This window comes from Lemur catta, chromosome 2, assembly GCF_020740605.2.
Source record: "Lemur catta isolate mLemCat1 chromosome 2, mLemCat1.pri, whole genome shotgun sequence".
Taxonomy (NCBI): Eukaryota; Metazoa; Chordata; class Mammalia; order Primates; family Lemuridae; genus Lemur; species Lemur catta.
The window spans coordinates 44,085,268-44,101,321 of NC_059129.1; the positions used below are offsets into that span (position 1 = coordinate 44,085,268).

General features: G+C 57.9%; 1 protein-coding gene across 1 annotated transcript in view; it reads right to left on the reverse strand.

The window, feature by feature from the left end:
- Positions 1–3,460, reverse strand: part of GRM4 (glutamate metabotropic receptor 4) — a 113,240-nt gene extending 109,780 nt beyond the window's left edge. Inside the window, exon 1 of the mRNA XM_045543512.1 lies at positions 3,380–3,460. The gene's annotated coding sequence lies outside the window, so the exon portion shown is untranslated. The remainder of the gene's footprint in view (positions 1–3,379) is intronic.
- Positions 3,461–16,054: the final 12,594 nt, after the last annotated feature.

Genomic DNA, 16,054 nt, shown 5'->3' on the forward strand with positions numbered 1-16,054 from the left:
GGTGGGTGGCATATAATTAGGGGCTGCTGGCTCCACACTTGTCTAGGGGAGAGGACGTGTCTATCGGCTGTAATTACAAAGCTCAGGAGCCTGTGGATCCTGCTCCCATCTTTTCCTGCCAGCTGGCCCCCTGCCACGGGGGCTGGGGGAAGCCACGGGGGTGGCCAAGCATCCTGGAGGCTGGACTGTGGCCCCTCAGAAGGGGATGGGGCTGTAGAAGCCTTCCAGGCCCGGGAGGGCCCCTGACCCTTCTGGCTAGCACACGCTCACTGGCCCGCTCTCACCTACCTGGGACTGCCCGCGCTGTGCCAGGCGCTCCCTCCCAGAGACGTCACAGAATGAAGCCACCCAGACGCAGAGGGAGGAGGGAGGAGGGATGATGGAGGGAGGGATGAACGGCCTACGCAAGGCCATTGAGGCCAAGAAAGCAGCACAACTCCTAACATGCCCCCACCTCCCCTCCACCTGCTCAGGCCCTCCCTATTCTTAGTGACAGACTGCACCCCCCCCCAATGTCTCGCTCCTGAAAATGCCTGAAAATCCATTAGGAGAGTATTCCTTTGGGTTACACAAGCATAGCCATCTTCCTCTGGAACACAAATACCCCTGGGGGGGGTAGCCTATGAAGTGACTAAGACCTCAGTGGGGGTAACTTTTTGGGTATTTTTGTCCCTAGAGGTGTGTAGGTGTTGGCAGGTAGGCAAAAGCTGATGTGGAAAAAGACTAAAGTTGGAGGAGGTGAAGACAGTGGTCACCTAATTCACGAGTGGGCAGGCACACCCATCCCAGGGCTAAGCAGAGGCTCAGCGACACCACCCTCAAAGGCCCTAGCCCCACCCCCACCCCAGGACAGGATTTTGGCTTAAGTGCTGTGGATTTTGACCAAGTGGTCTTCTGGGGGCCAGGGAGCAGGGACAAGGGCTCAGACTGTCACTCTCCTCTGTAGGAACTCTCAGGAAAGGCTCCTCCGAGCCCTCCCAAGCTCTTCCCAGAAGCTCTCTCTCTACCTAGGCCCCGAGGAGCTGGGCTGCAGACCCACAGCCTGGCAGAGCATCCCGCTTGGATGCAGAGGGAAAGTGGGGCAAGCCCAGGTCACATCCTGGGAGAGTGGGCAGGTGGGGATGAGGACATTCTTCACTTCCACCAGGGCCGGCCCAGGATGTGGCTGGGTGCTGCAGAGTGGCAGGCCGTGGGGCCGCGGTGCTCACTGGCCGCCCTGCCTGCCCCAAGCCCCATTCCTACCTGGGCAGGGGCAGGGGGAGGGGTTAGGGGAACACACACACACTCTGCCTGCCCATCACACCTGGCTTTCTGCCAGACTTACAGAGGGGCAAGCCACCACTCTCACAGACACGTGGCTACGGGTGCCCCAGCCAGGCAAGCCCAGCGCAGTCGGTGTCCCGAAAAGCCAGCTTTCTCCCGCGCCAGGGGCAGGCATGGTGCGGAGAGGGTAGGAGGAAAACAGCAAGGCGCCTCATCCGAAAGGACTTGAAGTGTGAGGGCGGGGATGTCACTCGGGCCGAGGCGCAGGGGGCGCTCGTAGGTTCGGGCCTCAGGGCTCCCCGCCGCCGCCGCTGCTGCCCCGTCTCCGCGCAAACAGCCTCAGACCGCCCCGGTGCGGGGGCGCCGCTCGCAGTCGGCGCCTCCACCTCCCGGCCCCGCCCCCGCGCGGGGAGGGCGCCTCCACCTGCGAGCGCCGGGGAAGACCGACCCCGGAGCGGGGACCCCCTCAACGCACACACACACGCACGCACACACAAGCACACACATGCGTGCACACGCGCGCGCACACACACACACACACACACACACACACGGCCGGTCCGTTCAGTAGGGTCCCGGTGAGGGACGGTCCCGAGTGTCCGCAGAGAGCCTGACCCTGAAGTCTCGGGGCCGCGGGGAGACCCCAAACCCAGGGGCGCCGCCCAACCCGCCGCGGCCTCGGGCAAGCTCTTGCCCGGCGCCGGCCGGTGGCGAAGGCGGCGCTGGGCGGGCACGGGAGCCGGACGCGGTGCCTGGGAAAGAAGCCGAGGCGCGCGAGGCTGGTGCTGTCCTCCCGCCGGGAGACGGCGGCGAAGAGGAGCAAATAATGCCCCGCGCCCCCGCCTGTCCTGCCTCTCCGCAGAGGGGGCACGCTAATGTCGCCGCCCCCACCTGAAAGCTGGCACGACCCTCCATCCGGTGGAATCTCCCATACACAGACACTACTTTCTCCCCCCACCCCCCGCAAAAAAGCCGCTGTCCCGTTCCCTCCCTCCGGGCATCCGGAAAGCCTACCCTAGCCCCGAGGGGAGACCCTCTAGTCCAGTCCGCGCGCTCCGGCCCCTGGGGCTCCGGTGCACCGGCCCTCCTCCGGCGCCCCAAGCGCGGGAGCTCGCCAGAGGCCACCTCCCCGTGCCCCCATATGCCCGCCGCAGCCTGCGCCCCAGGAGGCCGGAGGGCACGGTCCCCTCTGCCTGTCCCCTCAGGCCACAACTCACCACGCGCCGCCAGCAAGGTTTAAGCCGCGGCGAGGGGTCGGCTGCCTGCCCCGGGGGCGCAGGGAGGCGGCGGCTGGAGGAGGCTCGGTTCTCGCGGAGCCCGGAGCCCCGGCCGCGGCCGGCGGCGCTGACGCTGCGGACCGAGCCCGGTGCGGAGCCGCCTGGAGTCCCGGACGCAGCGGGAATGAGCTGGCGGCCACCCGGCCAGAGCCTCCACTAAGCGCGCGGCGTTCGGCTGCTCCGGCGAGAGCGAGCAAACGAGCTGGGGGTCGGCGGCAAGCCCTGCTCCTGCTGCCGCGAAGCCCGGCGTCCGGGCCGGAGGGGGCTGGCGAGGGGCTCCGAGAGCCGGGTCCGGCCGAGGGCTCCGGGCTGGGCTGGGCAGGGAGCGGAGCGGGAGCCGACGAGCGAGCGCAGCCGGCCGAGGTGCGGGCGCCTGGCGGCGCCGGCGGCAGCAGCAGAGAAAAAATGAGAGCGAGCTGGAGAGCGCGCTGGAGAGCGAGCGAAAGAGGGAGCGAGACGGGAGAGCGAGGAAGACGCGAAGAGGGGAGGCTGCGGGAGGGGCGGGAGCGCCGGGAAGCGCAGGGGCGAGGGGCCCGCAGCTGCCGGCCGGGCGCCCACAGCCGCTGCCGCACCCGAGGCGAGACGAGAGCCCAGCCCCGCAAGTTTGCGCTCAAAGTGCGGGCCGAGCGCGCGGCGCTTCCGCCGGCCTTTTAAAGACAGAGCACCCGGCGCCCACCCCGCAGCCCACACCTCCACCTCCGGAAGGCCAGCGCTCTGGACGTCCTGCTGCCCCTCCAAGCCGCCCCCCTGCCCGCTCCCCTTCCACCACACCTCGCCGGCGTCCTCTCCCGGAAGCCCCCCCTTCCCCCTCCTCCCTGTGCGCGTGCAAGCTCACCAACCCGGAGGACGTGGGGGGACCCCTCCTCACCCCAGAGGTCGAGGTTCAGGGAACATAGCCTCCCGGCCACACACCTTGAAAAGCACAGCCAAAGCACAGGACCAAAGAGGGGCACGCTACTGCCACCCCGGTGCGTCACCAGAACCCTCACCCGCAGGGCCGTTTCTCACACATCCGCGCGCACGTGGCGTATGCCCCCGTGTGGCATGTTCATCTGCACACCCTACTGCTCCTGATTCAAGTATATAACAAGAGAGGAAACTGAGGCCCAGCGAGACGACTCCACTTGCCCCAGGTCTCAACAGCCTGTGTGAGGGGACAGTTTCCACTGAGCCCCCTACCACCCCAGAACCCCACCAGGCTAGGGGAACACCCCACCCGCTGGCTCCCTGCAGCACCGGTTTGCAAAGTGTAACAGGTGGCCTGGTCGGCGGGCTGCAGTGAGCCTTGGGAAGAATCCCTCAGCCCCTGGTGGGCCCAGCTCGCCTGCCCAGAGGGGGCTTGAAATATCCCAGGAGAGGGTTAGCCTTAAGGGCTGGCAGGGAGAAAGCTACGGGACCATGCAGCCCTCTTAGGATTGCGAGAGCATCTGGCCCCAGACTGCAGAAGTGGCTTCAAGTAGAGCCATAATATGTGACTGTCTTTGTCCTGGGGAGGGTGCACGACACTGTACCAGGGAGCTTGGGGAAGACGGTGGCTGGTGGCAGAGCTGGCGAGGCTGTCCAAAGGTCCTCCTGGCTGACCTGCAGAGTGCCACCCTATGCTTGATTATGCCTAGGCCTGGGAGAACTCAGCCACCCTCACAGCTCAACCCCTAATTTCCATGGATAACCTGCTTACAGGCCAGGGGAATGTCTGAGAGGGTCTGGGAATAACAGGGACTAAGCCCCCACCACCACCTGAATTGTCCCTTTCCCTCCATGCCCCTTATCCAAAGTGCTTGCCCCTTCCTGAAGACCTGCTCAGGCACCAGAACGCCAGACTACAGCAGCCCAGAACCACATCTTGTTCACCATCGTTCATCCAGTGCCTGGCACCGTACCTGAACCATAGTGTGAGCTCAAGAAATGTTTGGTGAATGAATAAATGTTGGTAAAGCATGTATTCTCTCTGCTGTCACATATGATTGCCCAAATACATATCTCATTTACCCAGTGAGTCTGAAGTCTCTCATGTAAGAGCCCAGATTGCTCATTCATTCATTCATTCATGCCTTTTTTTTTTAATGCAACCAACACTGACCAAGATTCTGCGCCATTCTCAGCCCTGGGAATACACACATGATTGAACATGATTCTGCCCTTGAGGAGCGCACCCTGTGGCCATTCGGACCTCAGCACGTCGCACTTTATAGAGATATAAGCGAAGGCCATGAAAGTTCCTGCTGCCCAGCAGCTCTGCCCAGCCAAGTGTGCACTGCTCTGGGCTTGCAGACAACTCAAGTTATTCCTGGAGAGGCCACGTCCTTGGGAACAGCCTGGCTGGGTTCAAACCAGATTGTGTGTGTGCCTGGGCCATCCCCCGCAAGGTCCTCAATTTCTTATCTGTAGAACAAGGATTATGACACTGACCTCAAAGCAGGACCGCAGGTATAGGGCGCAGATTGTTCACTGCAAGAGGCCACCCAGTTGAGGGGGCGCAGAGGGGCTCAAATTCAGCCTGCCTTGGTCTTGACAAGTGACACATCCTGCCTTGAGGCTGTCTGCCCAGAAGCTGGGGTTCCTTTCTCTGATTCACTCGGAAGTGCCATATGGGCTAGTGGCTGGGCCCTACTTGAAAGGTGGTCATGGAAAGGGAATGAAACAATGTATGCACACATCCAGTCCTGTATGTAGGTGCCCATACGCAGGAGCCACTGCAATTTTTAACGCAGAACATGATCCTCAATATAGTTTTGTTGAATGAATGAATGAATGAATGAATGAAACTGAAAATAACATGGGCCATGGTTTATTGAGAGCCAAAACTGCCCGAGCCACTCCCCCCATGCCCTGCCCCTCAGTGTTGCCTTCACTCTGGCCATAATTATCCCGCCCCCCGCCCCCCACCAGCTGTGTCGCAGAAGGCTGGGCAGGCTATATTTTTCAGGGGTTAAAAAAAGAAACGCTGTTGGCTGGCAGATGGCTGGGTTTGTGCACTCGTCCAGTTTGCAGGTTCCCAGCCTGAGGCCTAGCTCTTCCGGGCAACCATCCTGTGCCGCCCCAGGCCTCCAGACCTGCGCAGTCTGTAGCCCTCAGCCGTCGGCCCCCACCTGTGGGCCACCGCTTGTCCAGCTGGGACACACTCTTCTCCCTCGTGCTCTCTGCTGGGTCATGGCTGACGTGCCACAGAGACAGACTCAGAGACACATAAAGACAACCAGACTTAGACAGACAGACACACACACACACAGAAACTACCTTCAGATCCACAGACACAGACACACACACATACACCCTCAAAGAACTTCCATTGGTGTCCCCCGCCCTGGGGGAGCTAAGGGCCCACAACTGTGGGAGAACAGTGATCAGAAGTGACCTGAAGGAGTCACACAGCAAGGGCCCAGCCTGGACAGCTGCTCCAAGGCCTGAATTCCTAACCACTCTCTTCAGCAAGCAGACCGCCCCTCAGAGCCAGGATGTGACTGGGAAGGGCTGGGATGGGGGAGGAGGGCACGGGGCTGGAACCCAGGAAGACCAGACCTCTGCGCTGAGAACTGTGTGGCCTGGGGTAGCCCCCAGCCTCTCTGAGCCTGGTTTCCCCATAAGTGAGACCAGAGGCTGGGCTCTCAGGGGCTCACCTCTCTAAGGATGCTGGGATTCAGGGTTAGGTCTCATTCTGAAACCTTTAAAGGAGGCTGGCCTGATGCTGGCAAAGTAGGTGGCGATTCTAACACACTGACCGTCTGTATGCCAGTCTCATGTGCACGGGCTTACCCAGGGAAAAGGAGACGCCTCTGCATTGGAGGGGGAGGGTTGAGAGGGGAGAGGAAGAGCCAGGTAGTGCTAGAGAAAATAACAATACAGAGTCCTGAGCCTGTTCTTCATACCTCTGTGGCCTGGAAGTTCTTTCTGAGGCCTAATCTAACTCTCTCCTGCTGCATCAGATTCTTTCTTCTTGCTCCGGTCTCCCTGGGGAGGGACAACTTCCCTTCCCCTTCCCACCCACTGCTTCTCCAACTTCTCCATTTCAAAAGAATCCAATAGGAGAGAGCAATTGTCTTTGAAAAATCCTAAAGTTTAGGATTTGTTGAAATAAATCAAAGTGAGTTTGAAGGTGCAGGGGCCCTGGGAGAAGCTAGCAGACCTGGAACACTTGATAAATGGTCCCCCCGTGTTGGGATGACCCAGCCATCACCCCAGCCTCCGAGTCTGAGGGGGTTCAATTTTGGTTTCCCTAAACCAGGGCATTAGATGGAAATGTCTCTGATGTGGGAGTTTGTTTAAACAATAACTGTCCCTTGGCAGGACATTATCAGGATGAAGAGCTGACTAGGAAGAGAATGCAATGGCCCCAGGCTCCCCAGAGAGTCATAAGTCACCCGGCAGGCACCCAGGAGGAGGGGTTGTGGGCTGAGGTCAAGGCTGAGGCCCTGGGCTAAGAATCCTGGGGTAAGTCAGTCCTGTTCTGCCTCCCGGTTCCTCAGCCGCTTTCCTTCACCCCACAGGAGACATTGAGTCTCTAGGGCAAGGGCACTGGGAAACTCCCCCAGCCCAGGCTCAGGGACAGGCTGGGACAGTTATGAGTGACACCCCTGAAGGGTGACAGACAAGGATCTCAAGAACCTGCTCTTCCCTTAGGCCAGTAGGAATCTAGCCTCCAGGAATCCTCCTACCCCTCTGGAACTTTCTCAAGCTTTGCAATCCCCTTTCCAAAATGCCAAAATCCAAAATGCTCTGAAAACCACAAGTTTGTCCATAAGTTTTCAGCAAACTTATCTGGCAACAAAATTTGACATGAAAGCTATTCACTGTCGCTATCCAGATCCTTTGGTGGGAGATACTCTGCCACTGCAGGAATGCCAGGGACAGTATTTGTTTTCAGGATACTGTCCCAGGCCTCCTGGGGATATTGCATTCTATATGGTATTTGCACCCTATCTTTCTAAATTCCAAAAAGACCTGGTCCCAAGGGTATCTGATAAGGGTCTGTGCACCTGCAATCATCCCATGTGGACACAGGGCTTTGCAGGGTACGCAGCACATTCGTGTCTTCACCCTCCTCCTGCCCTGGCGGCTGAAAGAGGAGGGAGACTGGCCGAGGCTGTGCCAGCTAAGAGCAGGAGGAGAGGGATCTGAATACAGCTCTGCTAAACCCGTTCACCCAGCACCAGGACATAAACTGGACCAGGTGGTGAGGATTCAGGGTAGAGTACGTCTGGCACCAGCACGCTGGAGGGGCCTTAACACATGCTGCAGGGCACCCACGAAACACCTCACTGTCTCTTCCCACTTGCATGGAGGTCAAGGCAGCTGGGAAGGAGGAAGAGAAGGGGTCCAAGGTCAACTTCAGCTTCTTCCACATCTGCTCCAGAGCTCCTGAAAGATGATGCTTCCCCTTCCCTTCCTCAGCCTCAGTTTCCCCGCTATAGGGCTGAAGAGGGAGGGGTTATGAGGAAGGAAAAGCCGGGCAGGAGTCAAGAGAAGCCAGAGGGAAATTCCTCCTGCTGACAGGCAGAGAGGAGGAAGCCCGTCATTCCAGGAGAAGGGACGAATGAGGGTGGCGGGAAGTGGCAGGTCGGGCACTCAGGCGGCGCCTGTCAAGCACAGGTCCTGACTGAGCCCCGCCTCCCCTCCTATGGCGGTCAGCACCTGCTGCTGCCTCAAGCTTAAGGGTGGCCTGGAAGGGAGGGGCGGCTGAGGCCAGGAGGTCAGCGGAGGCCTCGGGAGGGGGCGGTTAACCCCTGACTCAGACCCTGAAAGATGAGTAGGATTCAGCAGAGCCGAGAGAACTAGGCAGGGGGAAGTGGGCTGTGCAGCAAGACGGAACACCTGGACCCTCCATGGGGCTTAGACTGTGCCGAGTATGCAGTAGGTGCCCAATAAATGTTCAATTGTTAAGTGAATGAATGGATGACCCACCTAGAAAGGAAGACTCTTCTTGATTTCCACTTTCTCCTCGTCTTTCCCTCTCCCCCTCCTCTGCCTCTCTTTTTTTTAAGACTCGGGATTTTCCAGGCTCTTTGCCTCTCTGCAATTTGAAACGACTTATCATCTCTCTCTCTCCACAAGTCTGGGGGCTGTCAGCGAAAGCCAAATGTCATCAGGATGGATGTCACAAGCAGGGATGTCAAAATACAATTAACATCTAAAAGCCCCTCCTGCTCGCACCTGCAGCCTTATGGCCAGCCTGCTTCTTTGGCTGAGTGGCAGGGCTCCTGGTGCCGGGGGGGGGGGGGGGGGGGCAGCCAGGTGACAGGCGCAGGAGGGGACGCAGTCCAGCTGGCCCTGAGAGGGGGCCTGCAGGAGGCGAGCCTGCCCTGGAAAGCGAAGGCCCTTGCTTCACTGCACCCCTCCTGGAGCGCCGTCCCTGGGCTTCCTCAGACGGACCTCCAGCATCTCAGCGCCCACTGTCCCAGCAGGTGTGTGTCCTGTGCCCTCCCCTACTTTGAGCCTCCACGTCCTCAACTGTCAAATGTGAATCACAATGATGCTGGTCCCTGGGGAACTGTTGGGAGATGAAAGGAAAGAACAGGAGTAAGAAAGGCTTTTAAAGTATAAGGGTCCTGTGATTGGGGCCCTAGGCCATGTCTGGTGGCTCTTGTCCTCCAACCAGGCTCCAGGCCCTTGGAACAGGGCAAGGGCCACACAGCCTAGATGGCTGACTGACAGAGGGACGGGAAGCCCTAGTGGGCCCCTCTGTCAATGTCCCCCCACCACATTCCAGTCTTGGGCCTGCTTAGGAAGCTCCCGGACAGCGTTTGCTCCCTTCCCGAGGGACCCACACGGTCAACAGGACAGACAGCCGGAACAGGCCTGACCTCCCACTGGTGGAGCCTCAAGGAGCATGGGTCCCGCTCAGACCGTCTCCAGGGTTCGCTGCTCAGGGATCTCCAGTACCCACCACAGAAGTCAGGGGGCTGGCCCAGAAAAAGTCCAGTCAAGGCAGAGGAGGAGAAGGAGTGTCCCGGTCTTGTCCTGGGGCGGAGGTCACAGCTGCACTGCCCCCAAACCTCCCCATACACACAGGCATCATGGGGAAACCTGAGCCATGCGGGAGACTCTGCCACCTGAGGCAGGGCATTTATGCAGACACCCCTTGCCCTCCTCCTCCTCCCCAGCTTCTCCCTCTTCCTGTACCCACCTCCCAACAACCAGCTGTCACCCAGACCCTCCAAAGAGGACAAAGCAGTGCTGGGGAAGGAAAGCCCACACACCAGCTCCTACTCTCGTTGGCTGCATTATAATGGCGTTTGATTGGCTCCAATGTGCTTTTAATTCCCTCCTGGGACATCAGAAGGAGGGTAGAGAAGAATCTTTAATTCATCAAACTGAAATATTAATAGAATTCCAACCAGCTGGAGTGGGGCAGGAGGCCCCCATGATGGAAGACAGGCTCACAGGCAGGAGCAAGGTGGGGAGGCAGCAGGGCTGGGGCCTGGAGAGCCCGGGGCCGGGCTGGGCGTAGGTTTCACATCGAGCACTCGCTACCTGCCAGGTGCCCTTCTAAGTAACCGTGCAAGTACATCCAGTCTCCTCAGCAGCCTGGGATGGAGGGACCAGAGCTATGGTTCCATTCTGCAAAGGGGGAAGCTGAGAGGCACAGAGGCTGAGCCCAAAGTCACACAGATGGTGAGGGAGGGCCCAGGTGTGAGCCACTGCAGCGTGACCCTGGAGACCTCCTCACCCGCTGAGACTTGCAGACTTCACCCTGGAGAGGCAGCAGGAGGGGAGCTGGGCAGAGGACCCAGGGCTCCCTGACCTGTGCACCCAGCTCATCCCGGCATCCCACACCGGAGTCTCTTCCTCAGCCCTCCCCACCCCAAGGATCGGCACCACCCTCAAGGGACAGATGTGCACCTGGGGCCCAGAGAGGCCAGAGCCGCACGGCCATCTAACACAGAGCTCAATCTCTGGCCTCGGTCCCTGCCCCAGATTCTGGCCAGCCCCGCTCCAACCCCTACCCCTGACCCATGGTGTCCGTGCCCTTGGCTCCCCGGGGGTTACGGGAGTTTTGGGCACTCTGAGGCAGCAGCCTGGCTTGGCTCCAAGTGTTTCCGCCTGCTGGCAAAGCCGATGGCCTTCCCAGGGGCAAAGGCTTCCCGGCGCGCTGCAGAAGTCCTGGCTGATGGCAGAGCCTCTCCCAAGATCGGGGTGTGAGTGGGGACGTGAGCAGAGCAAGAGGAGCCACAGAGGCATGAAAGACCCCGTGTACTCTTGGGAGGCCAGCGCCAGGCCCAGGACCAGGCCGAGGTGTTTGGGACTGCTAGGGGACAGACACAGGCTGGCTCTGGCACCAGCACTCCCCAGGGAAACACAGTCGGTGTTAGAGGCTAGGCCCTCTCTCCACCTGGAGCCAACTACACCCGCATGCACCCCAGCTTGACTGTCACCACTGGGCAGCCACCTGACGTCTCCAGCCGAGGTTTCCTAGTTGATAAGGAGGGGACCCACAGCTCGGGGCTGCTCTGGTGGCCTCAGCTCCTGGCACACAGTTGTCCTGCACTCGCTGCTCCCCTGCCCCCAGCCCCAGCCTCTGTGCCCTCCTTTCCCCCTCTCACCTCTGTGGCTGAATCACCTCCTCTCCACCCAAAGACCCCCCCCAACCTTACGGCCCAGCTCAAGCATCACCCCTGGTCCAGAATTCTGGAGACTACCGTTCACTGGTCTGGCTCCCCCAGACTGGGAGGGATAACGTCCCCTCACCCCCATTCCATTGGTCCCGCTGTTTCACAGTCAGTGGGCAACAAATGATACTTGGGTAGACGGACGGATGGACAGACAGATGACTGGCTAGATGTGTGGATGGTCCTGACTCGCCCCCACCCCCAGCCCCACCCCCACCACACACATGTTTAGACCTCAAGAATCACATAGGAAATGCGGGGCAGAAAGCGGCGGCAGGAGGGCGGTTGCTGGGACGCTGAGGGAGTCCGCACCCCGGTCCCAGCTCACTTTCTGCCTCCGCCTGCAGAACGGGGTATGCACTGGCCTGCGCAGGATGAAGGGCCCATTCGGCCACCCCCAGAATGCAGGGGGATCACCTCGCGGAGCCGCAGGCTGAGAAGGGGCGCGAGGACCTCCCTTCCGGAGAGCCCGGCACGGGCCCGCTCCCGCCCCCCGGTTTCCTCCCCGCCAGCGGGGCTCCCCTTCGCGGGCCGGCAGCGCCGCCCGGTGGCCGAGCGCCCCCACTGCAGCACCGGCCCGGCCCCGGTCCGTGGATCCGAGCGGGACCCAGGCCCCGGCCCTCCTCCCTGCACCGCCGCGCCGGGGGAGACACCGAGACTGAGAGGGTTGTTTTTCGCCTGAGCAGATTCCGGGAGGAGGCAGCGGGGGCGGCGGGGGGTCTATTTCGGGGCGGTTTCCCAGCTGGGCAGCCGCCCCCTCGGATTCCTGCGCTCACCTGCTCTGGCGGCGGGGTGAGGGGAGCCTTCTGATGCACCCACAGGCACATTGGCAAAACCCAAGGGTACCCGGGGCGGGGGGCGGCAGGTGAGGGATGTCCTGGTTTCCTCAGTGGGAGGAAGGTGGGGCACGGGGGTGGGGTGCGATGTGGAGGCGCGTAAGGGAGCAAGAAGGGGCGCACCAGCTGCAGGAAGTTGCAAACTCCAGCCTCAAAACCAGCCGGGACCTCTCTCTCCAAATCTCAGCATTTACTGCGCGCCTGCTGTGCGCCAGGCCCGTGGTTCTCAACCTTGCTGCACATGAGAGTTACCTGGAAGCTTTTAAAACTCCCCATGTCCAAGCTGCATCCCACGCCAATGAAATCAGATTCTGTGCAGGACACAGGCTTCAGCTGTCGCAGGTGAGGCAAAGCGCAGCAGCTTCAGAGACCAGGCACTACAGGCACAGGCTTGTTGCGGGGGAGCCCCCTCTCATCCTCATTACAGCCCCAGAGGCACATAGGATGGTCCCCACCTTTACAGAGGGTGGGGGAGCTTAGCAGTGATCTGGGCTCCGACCCCCGTGCCATGTCTGTCCAACCAAACCCCCACACATCTGAAGGACACATTACTCCTGCAATACTTTTACTAATAGTGCAACCATGTCCTCCCAGAGGCCCAAGCACTGGGGACAAGGGGACAGAGTGGAGAGCTGGGGCAGGCAGGCACTCCAGGATAAGAGCTATTTCAAAATTTAGAAATGCAAATAGCAAGGGGTCTGCGGACAAGGAGAGGTGCGTGTGTTTCACCCACTCCTAGGCAGAGGGAGGGAGAGGGCTCCCCGGGCCTCTGCTCTATTCCAGGCCCTTCACGGAGCCCAGTGTGGGAACTGCAACACCCACAGCTGGGTATTGTCACCATCAGCCCCATTGTACAGACAAAGGGATTGAATCTGAGACATGAAATGGTGTTTCCCACAGCACTGGGTAAATACACAAGTCCTATCAGTTTCACCTCCAAAATATTTACCTAAATCTACACAGCATTGGCGAGACTCACAGCAGTAACACTGAACAAAAGAAGCCGGACTCAGGCACACATACTGTGCCATCTTGTGCGATCCCATGTGTACCAAGTATGAAGACATGTCAAACTGGCCTTTCGTGAGAAAAGTCAAACCATTGGTTACCTCTGAGGGGGGTGGAGACCAAAAGGGACTTGAGGAGGCCTCTGGGGGCTCATGTGTTCTGTCCTTCATCTGGGTGCTGATGACGTGGCTGTGTTACCTTTGTGAAAGTGTGTTTTGTTCCAATAAATATGTGGAATTCTGGAGCTGTCCAGTCCCCAGAAATGCCCTTGGGCCCAGGATGACGTGAAACAAGGGCTCCAAAACGCCACCTCTCTGTGTAGCTCTCCCTGCCTTGCCCTGCAATCCAGCTTCATCCAGGCGGCAGGAAACATGATGTCACAGCTGAGATTCTCCACTTGCAAGCAACAGGATGCCTCTGGCCAATTTAAGCAAAAATTGTAAAAATTACAAAATAAAATAACAGGAACTGACTTGACAACTCATGTATAACTTGCTGATAGTCACCGCCAGTGCACTAAGAGGACATGAGCTGGCTGCCAGATTCCTTTGGGATAATGGCAGCCACCAAAATCCAAACCGCTCCATGCAGCCTCCAAAAGCCATATATGTATATTTAGAGACAGAGTCTCACTATGTTGCCCAGGCTGGCCTCAAACTCCTGGCCTCAGGCAACCCCCCTGCCTCAGCCTCCTGAATAGCAGGGACTACATTCATGCCACTCCACCCAGCATCAGGCAAATACAGATTGTAGGATATTCTACAAGACAACCGGCCTCTTAAAAATGGTGATGTTATGAAAGACAAAATACATGGGGAGTGTTCTAGGATACTAAAGATTTCTGATAACTAAATGTAGTGCAAGTCCTTCATAAGATACTGGATTTTAAGAAATAGTTATAAAAGAGTGTGCTTATAGTCCCAGCTACTCAAGAGGCCAAGGTAGGAGGATCACTTGAGCCCAGAAATTGGAGGCTGCAGTGAGCTATGATCGTGCCTGTGAGTAGTCACAGCACTCCAGCTTGGGCAACTTAATGTGACCCCATCTCTACTTAGAAAAAAAAAAGAAATAATTATAAAAGACATTGTTGGGATAAATTTAAATATGGACTATGTTTTAGATAATATAGTATCAACATTAAATTAATGGTGTGTGATAGTTTTAAAATATAGCCTCCAAATTCTTTGACACTCCTCCAATCAAGAGATGGGGCTGTGTCCCTAAATCTGGGCTCTGTGACTGCTTGACTGATAGAATAGGACAGAAGTGAAGCTGTGCCAGAGTTTGGGACCAGGCCTAAAGAACCAGCATCTTCCACTTTCTGCCTCTTTCTTGGACCTTGACTCTTGGAACCCAGCTACCATGCTGCGAGGAAGTCCAGGCCACATGGAGAGGCCACTCATAGGTGTTCTAGTCAACAGCCCAGCTGAAGTCCAGTCAGCAGGCAGTGTCAACCATCAGACATATCAGTGAAGGAAACTTTGAGGTGGCTCCAGCCACAGCCACCATTGGACTACACCCAGAAGAGAGATCGTGGGTGAGAGCCACTGGGCTGAACCCAGTCAACCCATAGAACCAACACTGATAATACTGTAATTGTTGTTGTTTGTAGCCACTAAGTTAGTTTTGAGGTGACTCATTATGCAACAATAGATAATTGGATAATGTGACAGTGGTATTATGGTTATGGAAGAGTAAGTCCTTACTCTCAAGAGAATTTGCTGAAGGACTTAGGGATGAAGTATTACAAACAATTCAGAAAAAAAGTTTGAGTGTGTGTATTTAAGCAAATGTGGCAAAATGTTAGCAGGCAGTGAATCTAAGAGAATAAGAATGTTCACTGCACTATTCCTTCAGCCTTACAACTTCAGCAACTGCAGGTAGCTGAGCCCCAACCACCTTATCTCTCTGTGTATTTCTGCACAGGCTCCAAACTCCCAGGAGAGAATCTGATTGGTCCAACAGAGCTGATGGGCCCACCCCTGTCAGACCACAGAGAAGGGATAGAGGGGCACTTCCCAAAAGAAAATCAGGAGGATATCACTTGAAGATGAGGGAAGAAGACACAGATGTCCTACTCACATGGCCTCCAAGAGCGTCTGAGCTTTAATTCTTGCTGCATTCCACATGAGAAAGGCATTGGCCACTACTCCTTGAATCCCAGTTTCAAAAGAATCTACAGGGGAGGGATTTATTCTCTTATCCTGAACCAATCAACTGGCCAGAAAGTGGCTGCTATATATGTTACGGGGGGTGGATTCTAGGAGAAGGAGGATTCTGAACAGACATTGTCCACTAGGCAGGGAGAACCCAGGGGAACCTGGGAACCCAGAGAAGCACCAGGCTCAGACCTGGGTGAAGTCAGGGAAGCTGCATGGCAGGGATGGGTGGAGCTGCCCAGGCCGACACCAGAGGCTCGGGCGATCGAGACCTCGGTCATTCCTGCGGTGGGGTGGTGGGCACCCCTGGGTTTTCTCTCCTGCCCTGCCCCACATGACAATGGGCTCACACCAGGCTGACATTCTCTCCCAGAAACTTGGATGAGAGAAAGAGACAGATTGACTCTCATGGCGAGCCTGAACCTATAATTCATGAACTGGGACGTTCACTGCGCTGTGGCCAGAGAGAGAAGGAAAATCTGCCCATACCCAGGGATGGAGGGAAAAATGAGCTTGCTCCCGAGGCCTGGCCGTGTCCCTCCCCACCCCTAATCATGGTCCCCTTTGCACCGCCAGCTAAAAGGGACCTCTGTTCCTTCCATCCCAAGTCCTCACACTTTTGCAAAGCAAAGAGGGCAAAAGCCCAAAGCCTGCAGCTGGGAAGAGTACCTCAGCCAAAGTCCAGGGTGGGCAGTGGCAAAAGGTCCCCTCTGTCAGGGGAAGGAGTTGGGACTTACCAAAAGGCAATGGAGCTGGTGACAATGCTTTTTAGGAAAATGATCTGCGATGTGGAGAGGGGGATGGCCCCGAGGGGCCAAGGCGGGGTGAGGCTGTGGGGTAATGCAAACGGCTGAGTCAGGCTGGGCCCAGGCGCAGGAGCAGGGGAGAAGGAAGACATTGCTGAGACA